The 21,727-nt window shown below is 45.1% G+C and overlaps 1 long non-coding RNA gene across 1 annotated transcript; it reads right to left on the reverse strand.

The window, feature by feature from the left end:
- Positions 1-2,473: 2,473 nt before the first annotated feature.
- On the reverse strand, positions 2,474-3,020 carry LOC123440711. Its single transcript, XR_006630350.1, has 2 exons — positions 2,940-3,020; positions 2,474-2,788 (listed from the first exon to the last, which is right to left on the reverse strand). It is a non-coding gene; the product is annotated as an uncharacterized LOC123440711 (long non-coding RNA).
- Positions 3,021-21,727: the final 18,707 nt, after the last annotated feature.

Genomic DNA, 21,727 nt, shown 5'->3' on the forward strand with positions numbered 1-21,727 from the left:
CGCCACGGCCGTCTGAATTCCGGGAGAAAAGACGATTGATTCCGATGCGTCGCACGGGCCCGGCCCGAGGACCCCCATTGCTCTATCTTTTCTCTTTTCCTTCGTCTTTCCCTCCTTTCTTCCTGAAATGCGATGCATGTGTCGCCAGCGAGAGTTTTGGGAAAGGGGCGGATGCAGTTCGCGGGGAAGGCGCCAAGGCGCTTCACGTGGAGCTCCAGGGGGAGATTCTTGCATGCGTGTGATGATTCAACGTCTGCTGGTGAAAGCGCATTCGACGGTGGGATTTCTGGATCGCGGTGGAGTGGACGGTGCCGTGTCGAGTTCTTGAGCTGTGTACGTAGATTGTACCTGCTTGCTGTGCACAACTGTTGTCCTCCGATTAGCTTGCTGGTGAACGAAATGGTGTGAGGTGAAGCGATTGGCGCGGTTGCGTGAGGGGAGCTTACATGATAACTGTGTAATGGTCCAGGAAGTACATACAATGGTCCCGAGTGGGTTAACGCATTTTCGAGATATCAAATATTCCTATGCTTCAATCTTTCGAGGAAACCAGACCTCTGTCTACAATATGCAGAAGGTATTGGGGGAGCTTCCTTGACCAACTTTGCTTTGATCACAGAGTGTTTGTTTTCCTAGAGCAAACACTCTTCGAGAAGACAAGAAGTTATTGCATGCCACTGCTGATCACATCAAACCCCACAAAAAAATAATATCATAACACGATTAGGATTTGAAGCATAACCTTCACCGATTCAATTGAACTTTGGAGACTGTCGGACGCGAAATGCATTGAGACATCCTTTAAAGCAAATACAATAGAACTGAACCAAACGTCTATAAAATATAAAATAATAAAGTATATTTTTGTTTAGTTGGAAGAAAAGAGAAGAGCGGAGAAAAGGTAAGCGGGCTCTTCAGAACCGGCTCTAGCACGTCTTTCTAGGCACTTTATAAGAGTGAAAGGTCCATCATATAATAAAAAAAGTAGTATAATATTTTAATCAACTATTATACATGTTGGTTATGAGATGAGGCTATACATGATATGATAATTACTTATTGTCAGTAGCTGACTATAGTATTAACCATGCTCTTAGAGATCCACCATGAGAGATAGGCTTTAGCTCTAGAGATGTCGGTCGTGCATGGACGGTCGCTCTGTTTTTGTGCCCCAACGATTTTAATTTTTTTTCTTTGATCCTCGGCTTCACCCCAACTTGCATTTCCCAATGATTTCTGCTAATGATCATTCAAGGCCAAAGATTGTTGGATCTTTCAAAACAGAATTGTACATTCCATTGCAAGTGTGAGAGCTTGTAAGATCAACCGAGCTTCTAAGATCAACAGATTTGCAAAGTTGTATTTTTTTATGAAAAAAAGGTGTGTAACAGTTGTATTTTTATGATGGTTACTAGTTAGCATGCACGTGCAACGCACGTCTAAAATAACAAACGATATGTCAAACATCAGAAATCCTAACAAAGTATATGATAAATTTATTGAAAGTTTCAAATTTTACATGTAATGGATAACAGCTAATTCCTTACTCTTACAAGTAATTGGAATTACCAATCTTCATGAATCAACATGCCTCTTGAATCCATATCAAACATCCTCTATATATGTTTCATTTACAACATATGAATAAAGTGCACCCTTATTGCCCTGCTCACTGTTCTGGAAAATTGGAAGTTTAAAATCATTTTCCAAGCACAGAATTGTAGTGAGGCTTTGCTGAACCTTCTCGCTGTGGCCGGTAGGAAGACAAGTTTTTGTAGTGGCAAAATAAAGCAAACAAATCAAGACTTCGTTAAACAAGAAGCCATGCTAAGTCTGAGCTATACATCCTCTCACACTCCATAACCTCTTGTTAAATATACATTTTAATATCATATTATCCTTCCAGTCAAACAAATTCACAACCATGATATGCACGTTCATTCTAAAAATGGATTGACCCAACCGTACAAAAAATAAATAAAGGATTCATACAAGGAATCAAAAAGATAAATATTGCATAAGGAAACCCAACGAAGACTAATAGTCATTGAAGATTTAGAAACAATTGAAAGGATGTTCGAGCCATCTTACCAATTTGTCAGTTATATTTTATTAAAAGGATGTTCGATCCATCTTACCAATTTGCCAGTTATATTTTACAGCAAGAAAAAGGATAAGACAGCTCACACAACACTAATAGATGTAAGGCACTAAGAAAGCAGCTAGATAAATATGCAAATATACCAAAAAAATTAGCATGAGGGTGAAAAGACATAGGGCCACTAAATTTTGAGATGATCCAAGAGTAATATATTTGTCAGTGATTATTGATACTGACATATGTATTCCGGTGCGGGAGTTGGGCAAGTCCCTCGCCGCTGTTGTTCCTTGCCCGCCGAGAGAGGACCATGGCCCTGATCGAGGGCCGCTTCCCCGTCGCCACTTCAGAGAAACTGGGAAGAAAAAGGGCCTCTAAAAGTGTGAAGTTCCTGGTTACTTTTTTCTTGATTTCTGATGACATATTTAAGAAAGTTCTCTCCACATTGATGGATTCCTTACCATAATTCGCAAGAAAATTCATTCCTAATGATTCTACAAATGCCTGAAATTAATCATAGATATTTTAGTAACAGCAATATGAAATTATGAATAAGGTACGAAAAATATATCCCACCGTTTAAGATTTCTCATTTCCTTTTCAGCCCAGGTTTTAACCATTTTCCGGGGATTATGCTTGCAGTAACCATATCTAAAATGATAATCTCCTTGAACATATCTGTCTCTATCCCTGCAATAAACAAATGTCATTCAAACCATTTTAGAACAATTATTTTAACAAGTGCGAAAATGATAGAGCATATCACATGACACAGTACTGCAATATGTTTCAACAAGAATCTATAGGGAGCAACAAACAAGTGTAAAGAATCGAATCTTACTTAAAGACAAGGACAGAGGTTTTATAGAATTTGATTGCTAGCTCCTGGCCATCTATTTTTGTTGCATGATAGACATTTGTAAAAATCTGTAAACATTCCAGTGATTACAAGGACAATGAGCCATCCTTTAAAATCCGCAACCATTCTTGAATTCTATAAATCTATGGTACCATCCATCAACGGGAAGAACATAAGTCAAATGATATGAAAAAAAGGAGGCGAAAGTGGGCTTTCCTTGCTGCTGTAGATTGGTGTAGGTTCAGAGGACAATTGCTGCTGGGGCGTGCAGAATTTTAAGTGAAGGGATCTCGACATGCTCCTCTCTTGCATTGGCAACCTCCTCCAGTCCAGATGCGATCCCAACGTAGTGCTGAGCCACCGCAGCCAACGTCGTCTCCTCTTCTGCAGCAGCAATTTCTTGTGGTCACGTGAGGAAAGGCAAGGCGCTCAAAAGGCTGCATAATTTGGGTCAACATGAGTTGATGAGAAATCCAGAACTTTTCACAAAACAAAAAGTTGCCTAAACAATCTGAACAAAAAGTTGCCTGAACATATCTCGCCCGTGCTCCGCCTACACGTCAAACTCGCCATCGGCGCCTCTCCCCCTTTCTCCCATTCCCACGGCTTCCTCCTCCCCCCTCGCAGATCTCGCCATTCCCTGCCACGCCGGCGGCCTCCCCGGAGAGCCGGAGGGGCCTGCGCCTACGCCTTCCCGACGGACGGCACGACACGGCTCCTCCTCCCTCCCCTGCCCCGACCGGCGGTGGCACGCTCTGTCAATCCTCGGTGAGCGCCCCCGCTCGATCCGATTCGCGGGCTCCGTCGCTTGCCTGCCTGCCTGCTTGCTGTGGTGCTGACGCGGCAGCGGGGCTGATACTGATTCTGCTGCCGCGCGCAGGGTTCGTTCGAGGACGCAGGCGCCTGTGTAACCGAGTGAGCGCGCGGAGGGCCAGGGCCAGAGTCGACATGAAGGGCTTGGAGCCGCCGTCGCCGTTGTCCCTTCCTTTGTGGTGGGCGCCGGGAGGATGCGCGGCGAGCGGGGGGAGGAGTAGGCGCGGCGAGCGGGGGAGGAGGCGCGTGGGCGGCGCAGCGCGAGCGGGGGGAGTGGGGCCGAGCGGGGCCGAGCGGCGCAAGCAGGCCAGCGGCGCGGCGCGGCGAGCGGGGCCGAGCGGCGCGAGCAGGTCAGCGGCGCGGCGCGGCGAGCAGGGGAAGCGCGGCGAGCGGGGGGACCGGGGCCGAGCGGCGCGAGCAGGCCAGCGGCGCGGCGCGGCGAGCGGGGCCGAGCTGCGCGAGCAGGCCAGCGGCGCGGCGTGGCGAGCGGGGTGAGCGGGGGGAGCTGGGGAGAGCGGCGGCGGCGGCGATGGCGGCTGGCTGGCCGGGAATTTGGCAGATCTCGGGCACCCACCACGGCTTGTAGTTGGTTGGTGGAGTATGTTCAGCCAATTGTAATTGCTAAGTCCACCCAACAGACGGTGGATTAACGAGGGTTGTTAGATTAAGATCTGTGGGATTAATCGTGGGGTGCTGATTGATTTTTTTTTCTATGGGGCGTTTTATGGGGTGTCTGTAGTGTAATTCTTGTTTGATTGTTTAATAGTAGTATAGATATATACACTCACCCACTCCACCAGCTCAAAGAGAGCAAACGAGAAAGAAGCTACCACTTCCTATGTATCCTATAATCCCAAATGAGGGAGTACTATGTAAGACATTTCTAGAGCGCTTTAAAAAAATATATGTTAAAAAAGGTGCAAAGAGAGCATTGGCTCACTGATTGAGCATGAGGTTCTACATCCAACGACCCGAATTCAATTCCTAGAATTGACACGTGATGCACAGGGATTTTCTTTCATTTATTGACGATCAAGTTTGGGATGTCGTGAAACCACCCATCAAAAAATATCTCGATCCTCATTTAAAAAAATTCTCAGGACCATGCTTATCTTGATACTCATACTAAAATGGACGTATGCATCCCTAGTTGGTGCAGAGGCCCGGGGAGTGAAATTCTCCCCCATATTTTAGACTCGCCCTTGCGCCGCCACGATGACACGGCGTTGTCTAACACTCGTCCCTGGCGCTTTATCACCGGCGATGGGGTGGGACCGAGGCCGCCCAGATGGGGTCGCGATTCTCCCTCCTATCGGAGGAATCTTCGACTGAGAAAGACGACCGGGAACCGGAGGACCTCGCGGTGAGTGTTGCCACCGACATACTTCTGGAGGAGCGGCCCGTCTCTCAAGAGGTTCTCCGGCGACCACCGATGTCCGATGACCAGTTGGCCCAGGAGTTCTCGAACGAGATCGGGTACCCAACACCCGTGTCTCGTTTCTGGGAACGGCGTTCTACGATGGCCGAAGGTGAGATCGAGGTAGGTTCGTCGTCTTCTTATTTTTGCAGGGTCGATGGTTCACCTCCTCCGTCTCCTTCATCGCCGGCCGTGGCAGACGAGACGGCCTCACCACGTGTGATGCGCATCTACTCGAGACTGGCTCACCATGCCTGAGCGGATTCAAGGTCCCAATGGTGCGTATGGGGTGGCGTGGTCCTCTACCCCGTCCCCGGATCACACCACCCCCGTGCCTTGGGGATTTCTTCCCTGCTAATGCGATTCCAGGGATGGTGACACCAAACACGGATGAGAAAAGCTCATCGGATGCGCCACTTGATGGTGGACGCAGGCACACCGGTGATATCGTTCACGATCCACTTTCCTCGCATGTAGGCGATGTTCACGGGATACAAACGATCAGCGGTCCCACGGCAACAGCAGGCCGACCAATGGCCTGGGCACACTTGGGCCTTTGCCTAAGCGGGTTGTGGTGCATGAAAGCATATCCTCGGACTCCTGCGGCGCCACAAACCCAAGGAAACATGTCGTCGCTTCTCCAATCTACGCAGTCGATCGTCAACGCAGCGCCGGCCGCGAAGCTTCCTTTAGGCGATGTTGCACGTCCAACGTTCGCTCAAGTGCTTCGATCCCGGCCTGCAATGGCGGCCACGTCGCAGGGGAACCAGCTGCAGGGCGGTCAAACGTCGGTTGTTGCCGCTGGTGGAGCGGCTGTCGGTTTTGCGGCTGCGCGAGGGTGTGCGCCCTTCCCAGTCCAGCGGTCGATGGCACACAGTTTTTCTGCCACGATGACTCCTGCCATCCCACCACCCGGGTTCGACTTTGGCACCGCTGCGATCGCGCGTGGAACAAAAGCGCAAGAAGAAAAAAACTCTGGCGGCTGCTGGGCAGAATCGGGTTCAACATGGGGATACCCCGATGGTTGCAACGGCAGCGGCACAGAGTGCGCTGGCTGTCGTCCCACCGCCTAACGCACTTCAGGTAATGCCCACGCATGTGCTGACTAAGGTTCAGGCTGCTAAGAAGGTTAAAACAAGATGTTGGAAGCGTAAGGTGGACACTCACGACACAAAAAATTGCACTGTACAACACTACTATTATATTTGTGATTGTTCTACCCATCCCATGAGAAGTGTCAAACTCTTAAGCTCACAAGACATTGCGTATTCGTGGCTATTATGGGTACCATGAAAACCATGTTTGCTCAGTTTCTGGACATCGTTCATCATGCTAAGCTCGTTCCGAGCTCGGGTCCCGTTACACCGGTAAAAGTGCCTGGTGTGGCTCCAACAACTAAGCACGTACAATACCAGATAGCACGTATGTGTCCGGTTCCGTCTTGGTTCTGGGAGGCTGTACCTAATGGGGAGAATGCTTTCACAATCATGTTTCCAACAATGGAGGCGCTCTCGAGATTTGATGGCATTGATTTGGGTATTCCGGCACAAGATACTAGACTTGCTTTCAATCAGTGGAAGCCTAAGGAGATCACCCCTAAGATGGAGTTACATCAAACTTGGGTACATGTCACGGGAGTTGCACACGCCATGAGACACTTTCTGGGGATTTGGGTTGTGGGGTCTCTGATCGGCACTACGATTGATGTAGACCTTCTAGCTCTCCGGCTTAGAGGTATAGTTCGTCTCCTCGTGGGAATGGCACCTCATGATTGCTTCACTAAGGTTGATGAAGCAGGTCCGTACATCCGGATGGATGGTATTTAAAAGCTCAAAGGTTATGAATTTATTTTCTATCTAATGATGAGTCCATGGTTTAGATGCACTTTCTACTAAAACTTTTGCAACAAGTATATGAGTTCTTCATGACTAATGACGAGTCCATGGTTTAGATGCACTTTCACCTTCCACCATCACTATCTTCTTTAGTGCCGTGCAACTTCCGTCGGTGCACAAAACCCACCATTAGCCTCCCTCAAAACAGCCACCATACCTACCTACTATGGCTTTGAAAAAGCCATTCCGAGATATATTGCCATGCAACTACCACCGTGACATGTGCCACCACTTCTACATTGCCATTGCATGATCATAAGATAGCTAGCATGATGTTCCCATAGATGTCTATGCCGTGCTAGATCATTGTCACGGTACACTACCGAAGGCATTCCATATAGAGTCATCATTGCTCTAAGTTTTGAGTTGTAAGTGTGATTATCATCATTGATGGAGCATTGTCCCATGTGAGGAAATAAAAGAGGCCAAAGATGCCCACCAATAAAATAATAGAAAAAAGGCCAAAGAGCCCACCAAAAAAATGAGAGAAAAAGAGAGAAGGGATAATGCTACCACCTTTCCACACTTGTGCATATTAAGCACCATGATCTTCATGATTGAGAGTCTCTCGTTTTGCCACCACCATATAGCTAGTGGGAAATTTTTATTATATAACTTGGCTTGTATATTCCAATGATAGGCTTCCTCAAAATTCCCTTAGGTCTTCGTGAGCAAGCAAGTTGGATGCACACCCACTAGTTTTGTTTAAGAGCTTTCACATACTCTTAGCTCTAGTGCATCAATTGTATGGCAATCCCTACTCATTCACGTTGATATCTATTGATGAGCATCTCCATAGCTCATTGATATGCCTAGTCAATGTGACCATCTTCTCCTTGTTTGTCTTGCAACCTCCACCACACTCCACACCACTTATAGTGCTAAAACCATGGCTCATGCTCATGTATTGCGTGAGAGTTGAAAAGGTTTGAGAAAGTAAAGGTGTGAAAACAATTACTTGGCCAATACCGGGGTTGTGCATGATTTAAATTCGTTATGCAAGGATGATAGAGCATAGCCAGACTATATGATTTTGTAGGGATAACTTTCTTTTGGCCTTGTTATTTTGAAAGTTCATGATTACCTTGCTAGTTTGCTTGAAGTATTATTGTCTCCACGTCAATAGCAAACTATTGTTTTGAATCTAATGGATCTGAACATTCACGTCACATAAAAAGAGTTACAAAGGACATCTATGCTAGGTAGCATGAAAGCATCAAAAATTCATTCTTTATCACTTCCCTACTCAAGGACGACCATGAGTTAAGCTTGGGGATGCTTGATACGTCTCAAACTATCTATAATTTTTGATGGTTTCACACTGTTATCTTGCCAACTTTGGATGTTTTATATACCTTTTATATCTTTTTGGGGACTAACTTATTAATTCAGTGCCAAGTGCCAGTTCCTGTTTTTTCTGTGTTTTTGACTCTTTTCAGATCTGATTTTGGAACGAAGTCCAAACGGAATAAAATTCCCGAAATAAATTTTTCCAAAACAGAAGAAGATCGGGGGACGTGAGGGCCAAGGCAGGGGGGCCACAGGGAGTCCACAAGCCCTGTTGCCGCGGCCAGGGGGGCCCGCGACAACCAGGCTTGTGGCCTCCGTGGCGCTCCCCTACCCTAGCTCTTTGGCCTATAAATTCCCTAAAATCACAAAAAAATGATGGCATCCACGAAAACACTTTTCCGCTGCCGCAAGCTTTCATTTCCGCGAGATCTCATCTGGAGACTCTTCCCGGTGCCGTGCCGGAGGGGACTTTGGAGTTGGAGGGCTTCTACATCAACATCATCCCCTCTCCAATGACTCGTGAGTAGTCCACTTCAGACCTACGGGTCCGTAGTTAGTAGCTAGATGGCTTGTTCTCTCTCTTGGATCTTCAATACAAAGTTCTCCATGACCTTCATGGAGATCTATCCGATGTAATCCTCTTTGGCGGTGTGTTTGTCGAGATCCGATGAATTGTGGATTTGCGATCAGATTATCTATGAATTATATTTGAGTCTTTGCTGATTTCTTATATGCATGATTTGATATCCTTGTAAGTCTCTCCGAGTCTTGGGTTTTGTTTGGCCAACTAGATCTATGATTCTTGCAATGGTAGAAGTGCTTGGTTTTGGGTTCATACCGTGTGGTGACCTTTCCCAGTGACAGAAGGGGCAGCAAGGCACGCATCGTGTTGTTTCCATCAAGGGTAACAAGATGGGATTTCATCATAGATTTGAGATTGTTCATCTACATCATGTCATCTTGCTTAAGGCGTTACTCTGTTCTTTTGAACTTAATACACTAGATGCATGCTGGATAGCGGTCGACGTGTGGAGTAATAGTAGTAGATGCAGAAAGTATCGGTCTACTTGTTTTGGACGTGATGCCTATAGATATAATCATTGCCGTAGATAACGTCACGACTTTGCGCGGTTCTATCAATTGCTCGACAGTAATTCGTTCACCCACCGTCTACTTGCTTTCATGAGAGAAGCCACTAGTGAACACTACGACCCACGGGTCTATTCACAACTATCATTTCCACTTTCACTTTTACTTTGCTTTGTTTACTCTTTGCTTTCGGTTCTCACTTTGCAAACAATCTATAAGGGATTGACAACCCCTTCATAACGTTGGGTGCAAGCTCTTTGTGTTTCTGCACGTACTTGTGACATGAACGCTCCTCCTACTGGATTGATACCTTGGTTCTCAAACTGAGGGAAATACTTACCGCCGTTGTGCTACATCACCCTTTCCTCTTCAAGGGAACACTAATGTGTCTCCATCGTATCTACTGTTCCAAACTCTTTTGCCCTTGTTTTGAATGGAACTAACGTGGACTACCGCTGTTTTCAGCAGAATTGCCTTGGTGTTGTTTTTTGTGCAGAAATCAAAGTTCTTAGAACGTCTTGAAAATTTACGGAGAATATTTTTGGAAAATATGAAAAATACCTGCGCAAAGATCCACCGGAGGAGGTGGGCCAGTGGGCCACAAGCCCTGCCAGCGCCACCCCCCTGTTGGCGGATGGCAAGCTTGTGGGGCCCACGTGGCTCTGCCGCCCCCAATCTCAGCTCTATAAGTTCACTTTCGTCCCACAAAAAATCAATAGAGAAGATTTCGTCACGTTTGCGATACGGAGGCGCCGCCACAACCTGTTCTTCATCTGGAGGGCAGATCTGGAGTCCGTTTTGGGCTCCGGAGAGGGGAAATCGTCGCCATCGTCATCATCAACCTTCTTCCCTCTCCAATTCCATGAAGCTCTTCGTCGTTCATGAGTAATCTATTCGTAGGCTCGCTGGGTGGTGATGAGTAGGATGAGATCTATCATTTAATTGAGTTAGTTTTGACGGGGATTGATCCCTAGTATCCACTATGTTCTGAGATTGATGTTGCTACTACTTTGCCATGCTTAATGCTTGTCACTAGGGCCCGAGTGCCATGATTTCAGATCTGAAATTCTTATGTTGTCACCAATATATTTGTGTTTTAGATCCGATCTTGCAAGTTGTAGTTACCTACTATGTGTTATGATCCGGCAACCCCGGAGTGACAATAACTGGAACCACTCCCGGTGATGACCATAGTTTGAGGAGTTCATGTGTTCACCAAGTGCTAATGCGTTGGTCCGGTTCTTTATTAAAAGGAGAACCTTAATATCCCGTAGTTTCCTTTTGGACCCCGCTGCCACGGGAGGGATGGACGATAGATGTCATGCAAGTTCTTTTCCCTAAGCACGTATGACGACACACGGAATGCATGCCTACATCACATTGACGAACGGGAGCTAGCCACATATCTCTCCGTGTTATAGTTGTTGCATGATGAATATCATCCAAACAAATCACCGACCCATTGCCTACGAGTTTGTCCTACTACTGATGTTACTTGTCTTGCTCTGCTGCTGTTACTTGTCTTGCTCTGCTGTTGCTACTGTTGCTACTACTGTCGCTTGCTACTATTGCTACTTGCTACTGCTGTCACTACTGTTGTTCCTTGCCACTGCTATTACCCGTTACACTGTTGCTTCCTGTTACAGTCTTGATTCGCTGGTCGTTGACGGGAACAGACAATTTCCGTGAACGAGGCAACTTGGCGCCATTGATACAATCTTAGGAATAGTCTGCCGTCAATAGATCGTTTCTGACACCATTGTTATCATACTACTTTGCTGTTACTACTTTGCTTGCAGATACTAATCTTTCAGGTGTGGTTGAATCTGACGCATTCAGCTACTAATACTCGAGAGTATCCTCTCACCTCTTATCTGGCTAACCAACAAATTTGGGTCGAATACTCTACCCTCGAAAACTGCCGCGATCCCACGCGCTGGTGGGCCGTCAACAACATTCTTCTAGTTTTGATTGCCGGAGAGTGCTAGCAGCATTATTCTGGTGCCGTTGCAGGGGAAGGTCTGTTGTCACGGAATCAAACACCAACGCAAGGCTCCAAGGCCGCGGGGAAATCCTTTGCATATTTGCCAAGGAAGTCCCTATAGGCGTAGCCATAGCAACACGATTCATGGCGCCGTTGCCATGGAAGGTCTGCTGTCGCAGTAGCAGAAGGATTTCTGGCGCTGTGCCGGGGAGGAGAGATCAAGTCAAGATCTATCCAAGTAGGTGTCACAAACTCATCTCTTGCATTTACCTTTTTTGCCAGTTGCCTCTCGTTTTCCTCTCCCCCACTTCACATTTGCCGTTTTCATTTGCCTTTTTCCTTTGCCGTTTTCTTTTGCCTTTTGCCGTTTCACTTTGCCAGTTTTCTTGCTTGCTTGTGTTCTTGTTGGTTTGTTGAAGTCATCATGGCTGAAAACACCAAACTTTGCGACTTCTCGAGTACCAATAATAATGATTTTATTAGTACTCCGATTGCTCCCGCCACTAGTGCGGAATCTTATGAAATCAACGCTGCCTTGCTGAATCTTGTTATGAAAGAGCAATTCTCTGGCCTTCCTAGTGAAGATGCCGCATCCCATCTCAATACCTTCATTGAACTTTGCGATATGCAAAAGAAAAGAGACGTGGATAATGATGTGATTAAGTTGAAGCTTTTTTCCTTTCTCGTTGCGAGATCGGGCAAAAACTTGGTTTTCTTCTTTGCCTAAAAATAGTATCAATTCTTGGGATAAGTGCAAAGATGCTTACATATCCAAGTATTTTCCGTCGGCTAAGATTATCTCTCTACGTAACGATATCATGAATTTCAAGCAACTTGATCAAGAACACGTTGCACAATCTTGGGAGAGGATAAAGTTAACGATTAGAAATTGTCCCGCTCATGGCTTGAGTTTATGGATGATTATACAAATCTTTTACGCTAGTTTGAATTTCGCTTCTCGCAATATCGTGGACTCCGCCTCAGGTGGAACGTTCATGGAAATCACGTTAGGAGACGCTACAACACTCCTAGACAATATCATGACCAACTACTCTCAGTGGCACACTGAAAGGTTGCTAGCAGTCCCCGGCAACGACACTAGAATAATGCGGTTGACGTGTTCCTGACTTGATGCCTCCATGTCAACGGAGCCAGAACTGCTCCCAGTTGCCCAACAATTAGCAATTGTCTTGCAATGGCCCACCAGCGCGTGGGTTCGCGGCAGTTTTTGAGGGTAGAGTATTCCACCCAAATTTGTTGGTTCGCCCGATAGGAAGTGGAAGAATATTCTCAAGTATTACCAGCTGAATGTGTCAGATTCAACCATGCCTGAAAGATTAGTATCTACAAGCAAAGTAGTATGATAACAACGGTGCCAGAAATGATCTGTTGATAAGGCAAACTATTCCTAACTGTCGTATCAATGGCGCCAGAAGTTGACCGTGGACGGGAAATATTCTTTCCCGTCAACGGCGCAAGAAAAGGTATTGTAGCAGGTAGCAGCAGTGTAACGAGTAACAGCAGTGGCAAGGAACAGCAGTAGTGACAGCAGTAGCAAGTAGAAACAGTAGTAACAGCAGTAGAGCAAAACAAGTAATAGCAGCAACAACAGTAGTAACAGCAGCAGAGCAAAACAAGTAACAACAGCAGCAACAGTAGTCACAGCAGCAGAGCAAAACAAGTAACAGTAGCAGCAACAGTAGGACAAACTCGTAGGCAATGGGTCGGTGATTTGTTTGGATGATATTCATCACGCAACAGTTATAACACGGAGAGATATGTGGCTAGCTCTCTTTCGTCAATGTGATGTAGGCATGCATTCCGTGTGTAGTCATATGTGCTTAGGGAAAAGAACTTGCATGACATCTATTGTCCATCCCTCGTGTGGCAGCTGGGTCCAAAAGGAAACTACGGGATATTAAGGTTCTCCTTTTAATAAAGAACCAGAACAACGCATTAGCACTTGGTGAACACATGAACTCCTCAAACTATGGTCATCACCGGGAGTGGTTCCGGTTATTGTCACTCCGGGGTTGCCGGATCATAACACATAGTAGGTAACTACAACTTGCAAGATCGGATCTAAAACACACATATATTGGTGACAACATAAGATTTCAGATCTGAAATCATGGCACTCGGGCCCTAGTGACAAGCATTAAGCATGGCAAAGTAGTAGCAACATCAATCTCAGAACATAGTGGATACTAGGGATCAATCCCCGTCAAAACTAACTCGATTACATGATAGATCTCATCCTACTCATCACCGCCTAGCGAGCCTACGAATAGATTACTCATGAACGATGAAGAGCTTCATGGAATTGGAGAGGGAAGAAGGTTGATGATGACAATGGCGACGATTTCCCCTCTCCGGAGCCCAAAACGGACTCCGGATCTGCCCTCCAGATGAAGAACAGGATGTGGTGGCGCCTCCGTATCGCAAACGCGACGAAATCTTCTCTCTTGATTTTTCTGGGACGAAAGTGAATTTATAGAGCTGAGTTTGGGGGCGGCAGAGCCACGTGGGCCCCACAAGCTTGGTAGCCGCCACCAGGGGGCGGTGGCTACACGGCTTGTGGCCCACTAGTCCATCCCCTCTGGTGGATCTTTGCGCAGGTATTTTTCATATTTTCCTGAAATATTCTCCGTAAATTTTCAGGACGTTCCGAGAACTTTCATTTCTGCACAAAAACAACACCAAGGCAATTCTGCTGAAAACAGCGTCAGTCCAGGTTAGTTCCATTCAAATCATGCAAATTAGAGTCCAAAACAAGGGCAAAAGAGTTTGGAAAAGTAGATATGGTGGAGACGTATCAACTCCCCCTAGCTTAAAACCTTGCTTGCCCTCAAGCAACTCAGTTGACAAACTGAAAGAGAAAGAAAAACTTTGACAAACTCGGTTTGATCTTGTCGTTGCAACTATGTCTAACTCATAACCAAAATTTCAGCAAGATCACAAGTTAACCACATAAGCAAGTGACACAAAGGTCTCACGATAAACTAATATCAATGGCATAATCAGCTAGCGAGCAAATAGTAATGAGTTTCAGATACCAACAATTCAATCAAAACAAGCATGAAGCAATATGAATAGGTGGTATCTCGCTAGCTCTTTCTGAGACTGCAAAACATAAATGCAGAGCACTTTCAAAGATCAAGGGCTGACTAAACATTGTAATTCATAGCAACGAAGATCCAGTCATAGTCATACTCAATATCAATCAAAAGCAAAGCATAAAAATGACAGAGGTGCTCTCTAATTGGTGCTTATACAAGAAGAGGATGACTCAACAAGAAAATAAATAGGCAGGCCCTTCGCAGAGGGAAGCATTGATTTGCAGAGGTGCGAGAGCTCTAGCTTTGAAAACAGAGATAATAATTTTGGGTGGCATGATTTCATTGTCAACGCAATGACCAAGAGTTCTCAATATCTTCCACGCTACTCATGCTATAGGCGGTTCCCAAACATAAAAGTAAAGTTTTAACTCCCCCACCACCAATCAATCACACTCCACGGCGAGCTAAATCCTCGGGTACCGTCCATAAAACATCAATCCGGGGGGAGTCTTGTTTTACAGTTATGTTTTCGATTTAAGCGTGGAACTGGGCATTCCAATTACCGGCCCCTTTCTCGTGAATGAAAGTGAATAAACACATGTCGAGGATAACACGCCTAACATGGAAGATATAAATAGCCCCCGGTCACCACATGAGCGGTTCGGGCATGCAAAACAGATTATTTCTTGAAGGTTTAGAGAATGGCACATGCAAATTTACTTGGAACGGCAGGTAGATACCGCAAATAGGTAGGTATGGTGGACTCTCATGGAAAAACTTTTGGGTTTATGGAAGTGGATGCACAAGCATTATTCCGCTTAGTACAAGTGAAGGCTAGCAAAAGACTGGGAAGCGACCAACTAGAGAGCGACAACAGTCATCAAGATGCAATGAGTTTGACTAACATTTAGTGCAAGCATGAACAGGATATAAATCACCACGAACACGAACATCATAGAGGCTATGTTGATTTTGTTTCAACTACATGCATTAACATGCGCCAAGTCAAGCCACTTGAATCATTCAAAGGAAAATACCATCCTATCATACTACATCATACTCATCTCAAAATCTATGTTGGCATTCAAGACAAACCATTATAAGCTCTCAGCTAATTAAGCATGGCATCAGAAACTATGATCTCTAAGTTGTCATTGCAAACATGGTTCTCTCACAACAAAGCTGAATCTGGGACGACAAGCTAGTCATATTTACAAAAACAAAATAGATAGAGTTCATACCAGCTTTTCCAGTCTCAGTCACTAAATCATATATCATCATTATTGCCTTTCACTTGCACGATCGAACGATGTGGACAATAATAAGAGTGCTAATGCATTAGGCAAAGCTGAATTGCACGCAAACACAAAGGAGAAGACAAAGTAATATGGCTCTTTGAAAGCTAAACAGGTATGCATGCAAGAGCCACTAAACATTGTAACCAATATCTTCTACCTTGACCCAAAGAAAAAGTAAATTATTTACACGGGAAAACTCCCAACAAGCAAAAGAAGAAAGGAAAATATTTTTGGGTTTTATCAAACGGACACAAAACAAGAAAACAAGAAAACGAAAATAAACTAGCATGGATAATACAGTGGCAAAGTGTAAACACCGACTAACAAAGTGAAAGCATAAGCATGAATGTAAGGTCGGTGAGAACACGTACTCCCCCAAGCTTAGGTTTTGGCCTAGCTTGGTCTACTACCATGGTGGGAAATAACCAGCTCCGGGATACTCCGGAGCGGACTGTGGATGCCACTGCTGCATGAGCTCCTCTGGCTCCCACTAATAAACTGGCGTCTCGTACTCGACTGGTGGCTCGGGCACGGGTACCTACGGTTGGTCCAAGCCCCAATATGCGTAGATGTCCGAGGGCATAATAGTGTACCTGCTTGCATGAAGATCAAACAAAGAAGGAGCAGGCAAAGTAATAGTCTCTCGAGTACCCTGACTAAATACCAGGTTATAAATCATCCGTCTACTAGCATCTCTATCCAGAAAATCACGGCGAACCATGTTGTCATAATCCAGATATTTCCCAGGAAGAAGCATCTCTCCTTCCTCCCCAGTCTAACGGGTATCTCAAAGTGTCTGGCAAGACAGGTAGCATAGATGCCTCCATAGATGACACCCTTGGAACGGTTTGTGTTCAACGGCTGAGCTACTATAGCGCCTAGGCTATAGGTCTTATCGTTATAAAGTCCTTCGCGCAAAACCGCAAGGTCTGGAGAACTAAGTGATCCAGCCTCCCCACGGCCAATCAAACATTTTCCCACAAATAATGAGAAGTACCGAAGCACAGGAAAATGTATGCTAGCAATTCTAGCGCGAGACACTCCTCTCTCCTCTCCAACATCAATAGTACCTATGAAATCCTCCAAGTCCCGTGCGCGAGGGTCATGAATATCCCCAACATAAGGTAGTTTGCATACATTGCAAAAATCCTGTAGTGTCATGCACTTGGGGATGTCGTATAACATGAACTCAACCATGGGAGGATTCTTCCTCGGATAAAAGTTGAAGCTTTGAACGAAAATATTGGCGAGGAGGAGGTATTGTGAGCACTTATCTTCAACGAACGCGGTAAGAGCTGCGTTCTCCGCCAAGTAATAAAAGTCTTCATAAAGCCCAGAGGTGCGCAAAAAATCATCACTTGGCCACTCGCACGCTCGAACTTCTGTGACTCGAGGAACCACGTACTTGGGGTGGTTCTTCTCATCCTCCTTGGGGTTACGGCTTGAAGAACCTCTCAAGAACCTCCTCATCTTTTTCCTTTTCTAGCTCTGAAAAATTCTGAAATTTTTAGAGACTTCGAAAGAAAAGTGAGTAAGGATTAACCCAACTCGTAGCAACTACTCCTACTAGTGCCTAGATACCGTATCACGCGCTAAAACTACTTGGGACCAGCTAAAATCAACATTTCGAGCTCAAGAACAGGGTCACCAAGGTAGCAAGAATACATGAAGGATAAAGCACTAGAGAAAAAACTAATTGGACCAATGGAGGAGTCACTTACCAAGGAGTAATTTCCCCCAAAACGGTTCGGAGAATGGTGCTTTGAGCAAGGAGATCGAAAATCACAGACAAATGAGTAAGAACACGGGTTTGAGCTGCGAAACGATTTTTTCTGTAGGTAGGAGAAGAGGATGGGAGCTGGAATGAGTGGAGGGGGTCCTTGTGGGTCCCACAAGCTTGGTAGCCGCCACCAGGGGGCGGCGGCTACAGGGCTTGTGGCCCACTGGTGTGGCACCCACGCCAATTCTCATTCCCAGTATTTTTCAAATATTCCAGAAAAAATCATACTAGATTTTCAGGACCATCAGAGAACTTTTATTTTCGGGCTATTTTTCTCCGGGACGCTAAAACAGAAAGCAGGAAAAACTAAACTAAGTCTATCATTTTTCTTCTAAGCAACAGAAAGTGAAAGCTTAAAACAGAGGTATGTGACTGCCTGATTCATCCGTTTCATGGTCATCGAAAGAAATCCGTCAATGGGGTTGATCAAATCCTCATGACAAAACCTTTTCGAATCGCAAGAGGAAACAGAGAATTGTCGAATAGCCACTAAGTCACCTCAATGGGGATATGTATCTCCCCAACAAGAAAATCATACTTCATCTTGACACGAGGAATAGGGCATTCAAAGCTCCCAATAAGAATCGATGAAGTTTTTTCGATAGCATTGATGCAATGTACTTGATATCGTTTCTTAGGAAAGTGCACTGTATGCTCATTACCGTTGACGTGGAAAGTGACATTGCCTTTGTTGCAATCTATAACAGCCCCTGCAGTGTTTAAAAAGGGTCTTCCGAGGATGATAGCCATGGCATCGTCCTCGGGAATATCCAAGATAACAAAGTCTGTTAAGATAGTGGTGTTAGCAACCACAACAGGCACATCCTCGCAAATGCCGATAGGGAAAGCAGTTGATTTGTCATCCATTTGCAGAGAGATTTCAGTGGGTGTCAACTTATCCAGTTCAAGTCTACGATAAAGAGGGAGCGGCATAACACTAACATCGGCTCCAAGGTCACATAAGGCAGTTGTGATGTAGTTTCCTTTAATGGAGCAAGGTATAGTGGGCACTCCGGGATCACCAAGTTTTTTAGGAGTTCCACCTTTGAAAGTGTAATTGGCAGGCATGGTGGAGATCTCAAGATCTGGTATCTTCCGTTTATTAGTCAAGATATCTTTCATGTACTTGGCATACAGAGACATTTTGAGCATATCAATTAACCGCATCTGCACAAAGACGGGTCTTATCATCTCAACGAAGCGCTCAAAATCCTCATCATCCTTTTTCTTGGATGGCTTAGGAGGAAAGGGCATAGGTCTCTGAACCCACGGCTCCCTTTCTTTACCATGCTTCCTAGTAGCGAAGTCATTCTTATCGTATCTCTTAGGTTGTGGGTTATCAGGATTAACCGTAGGTTCAATCTCCACATCCTTATCATTGCTAGGTTGAGCCTCATTATGAACATCGCCGTCCATATTGTCACCTGATGTCACCCAATGGCGCCAGAAATAGGTGTGTCGACGGCACCAGGAATCCTTCAGCTGCGGCTACGCCTTAAGGGACTTCCTAGGCAAGTATGCAAAGGATTTCCCCTGTGGCCTTGGAGCCTTGCTTTTGCGTTCCCTTGAAGCGGAAAGGGTGATGTAGCACAGTGATGGTAAGTATTTCCCTCAGTTTGAGAACCAAGGTATCAATCCGGTGGAGGAGTATCACAAGATCCTGCACAAATACAAAAGCTTCCACCCAACGCTATGAAGGGGTTGTCAATCCCTTATAGATTGTTTGCCAAGTGAGAACTGAAAGCAACAAAGAAACAAAGCAAAGTAAAAGCGAAGGTGTAAACGATGGATGTGAATAGACCCGGGGGCCGTAGTGTTTACTAGTGGCTTCTCTCATGAAAGCAAGTAGACGGTGGGTGAACAAATTACTGTCGAGCAATTGATAGAACCGCGCAAAGTCGTGACGATATCTATTCAATGATTATTTCTCTAGGCATCCCGTCCAAAACAAGTAGACCGATACTGTCTGCATCTACTACTATTATTCCACATGTCGACCGCTATCCAGCATGCATCTAGTGTATTAAGTCCATAAGAACACATTAACGCCTTAAGCAAGATGACATGATGCAGAGGGATAATCTCAAACCAATGATAAAAACCCCATCTTTTTACCCTTGATGGCAACTACTTGATGTGTGCCTTGCTGCCCCTACTGTCACTGGGAAAGGTCACCACATGGCAGAACCCAAAACCAAGCACTTCTCCCATTGCAAGAATTATAGATCTAGTTGGCCAAACAAAACCCAAGACTCGGAGAGACTTACAAGGATATCAAATCATGCATATAAGAAATAAACAAAGACTCAAATATATATCATAGATAATCTGATCACAAATCCACAATTCATCGGATCTCGAAAAACACACCGCCAAAGAAGATTACATCGGATAGATCTCCATGAAGATCATGGAGAACTTTGTATTGAAGATCCAAGAGAGAGAAGAAGCCATCTAGCTACTAACTACGGACCCGTAGGTCTGAAGTGAACTCCTCACGAGTCATTGGAGGGGCGATGATGATGAAGAAGAAGCCCTCCAACTCCAAAGTCCCCTCCGGCACGGCGCCGGGAAGGGTCTCCAGTTGAGATCTCGCGGAAACGGAAGCTTGCGGCGGCGGAAAAGTACTTTCGAGGCTCCCCTGATTTTTGGCGGAATATTTGGGAATTTATAGGCCAAAGACCTAGGTCAGGGGCGGCCAGGGAGGCCACAAGCCTGCACACCGCCGCCTCCCCCCTCGTGGTAGAGTGGGGGCTTGTGGGCTCCCTGGAGCCCACCTGGCCTGGCCCAAAGCCCCCGTGCTCTTCTTCCGTTGGGGAAAAAATCATTTCGGGGTTTTTCGTCCGTTTGGACTCCGTTCCAAAATCAGATCCGAAAAGAGTCAAAAACACGGAAAAAACAGGAACTCGCACTTGGCACTGAATTAATAAGTTAGTCCCAAAAAAGATATAAAAGGTACATAAAACAACCAAAGAAGACAAGATAACAGCGTGAAACCATAAAAAATTATAGATACGTTTGAGACGTATCAAGCATCACCAAGCTTAACTCCTGCTCGTCCTCGATTAGGGAAGTGATAAAGAATGAATTTTTGATGCTTTCATGCTATCTAGCATAGGTGTCCTTTGTAATTCCTCTTATGTGACGTGAATGTTCAGATCCATTAGATTCAAAACAATAGTTTGCTATTGACGTGGAAACAATAATAATTCAAGCAAACTAGCAAGGTAATCATGAACTTTCAAAATAACAAGGCCAAAAGAAAGTTATCCCTACAAAAGCATATAGTCTGTCTATGCTCTATCATCATTGCACAACGAATTTAAATCATGCACAACCCCGGTATTGGCCAAGTAACTGTTTCACACCTTTACTTTCTCAAACCTTTTCAACTCTCACGCAATACATGAGCGTGAGCCATGGTTATAGCACTATAGATGGTGTGGAATGTAGTGGAGGTTGCAAGACAAAAAAGGAGAAGATAGTCACATTAACTAGGCATATCAATGAGTTGTGGAGATGCTCATCAATAGATATCAATGTGAATGAGTAGGGATTGCCATACAATTGATGCACTACAGCTATGAGTATGTGAAAGCTCTTAAAGAAAACTAGTGGGTGTGCATCCAACTTGCTTGCTCACAAAATCCTAAGGCAATTTTGAGGAAGCCTATCATAGGAATATACAAGCCAAGTTATATAATGAAAATTTCTCACTAGCTATATGGTGGTGACAAAACGAGAGACTCTCAATCATGAAGATCATGGTGCTTAATATGCACAAGTGTGGAAAAAGTGGTAACATTGTCCCTTCTCTCTTTTTCTCTCATTTTTTTATTTTTTTATTTTGGTGGGATCTTTGGCCTCTCTTTTTTCCGGTGGGATTCTTTGACATCTTTTATTTCCTCACATGGGACAATGCTCCATTAATGATGATCATCACACTTTCAACTCAAAACTTAGAGTAACCATGACTCTATATGGAATGCCTTCGGTAGTGTACCGTGGCAATGATCTAGCATGGCATAGACATCAATGGAAACATCATGCTAGTTATCTTACGATCATGCAATGGCACATGTCATGGTGGTAGTTGCATGGCAACATATTTCAGAATGACTTTGAAAAAGCCATAGTAGGTAGGT

Source organism: Hordeum vulgare, chromosome 3H (genome assembly GCF_904849725.1).
Source record: "Hordeum vulgare subsp. vulgare chromosome 3H, MorexV3_pseudomolecules_assembly, whole genome shotgun sequence".
Taxonomy (NCBI): Eukaryota; Viridiplantae; Streptophyta; class Magnoliopsida; order Poales; family Poaceae; genus Hordeum; species Hordeum vulgare.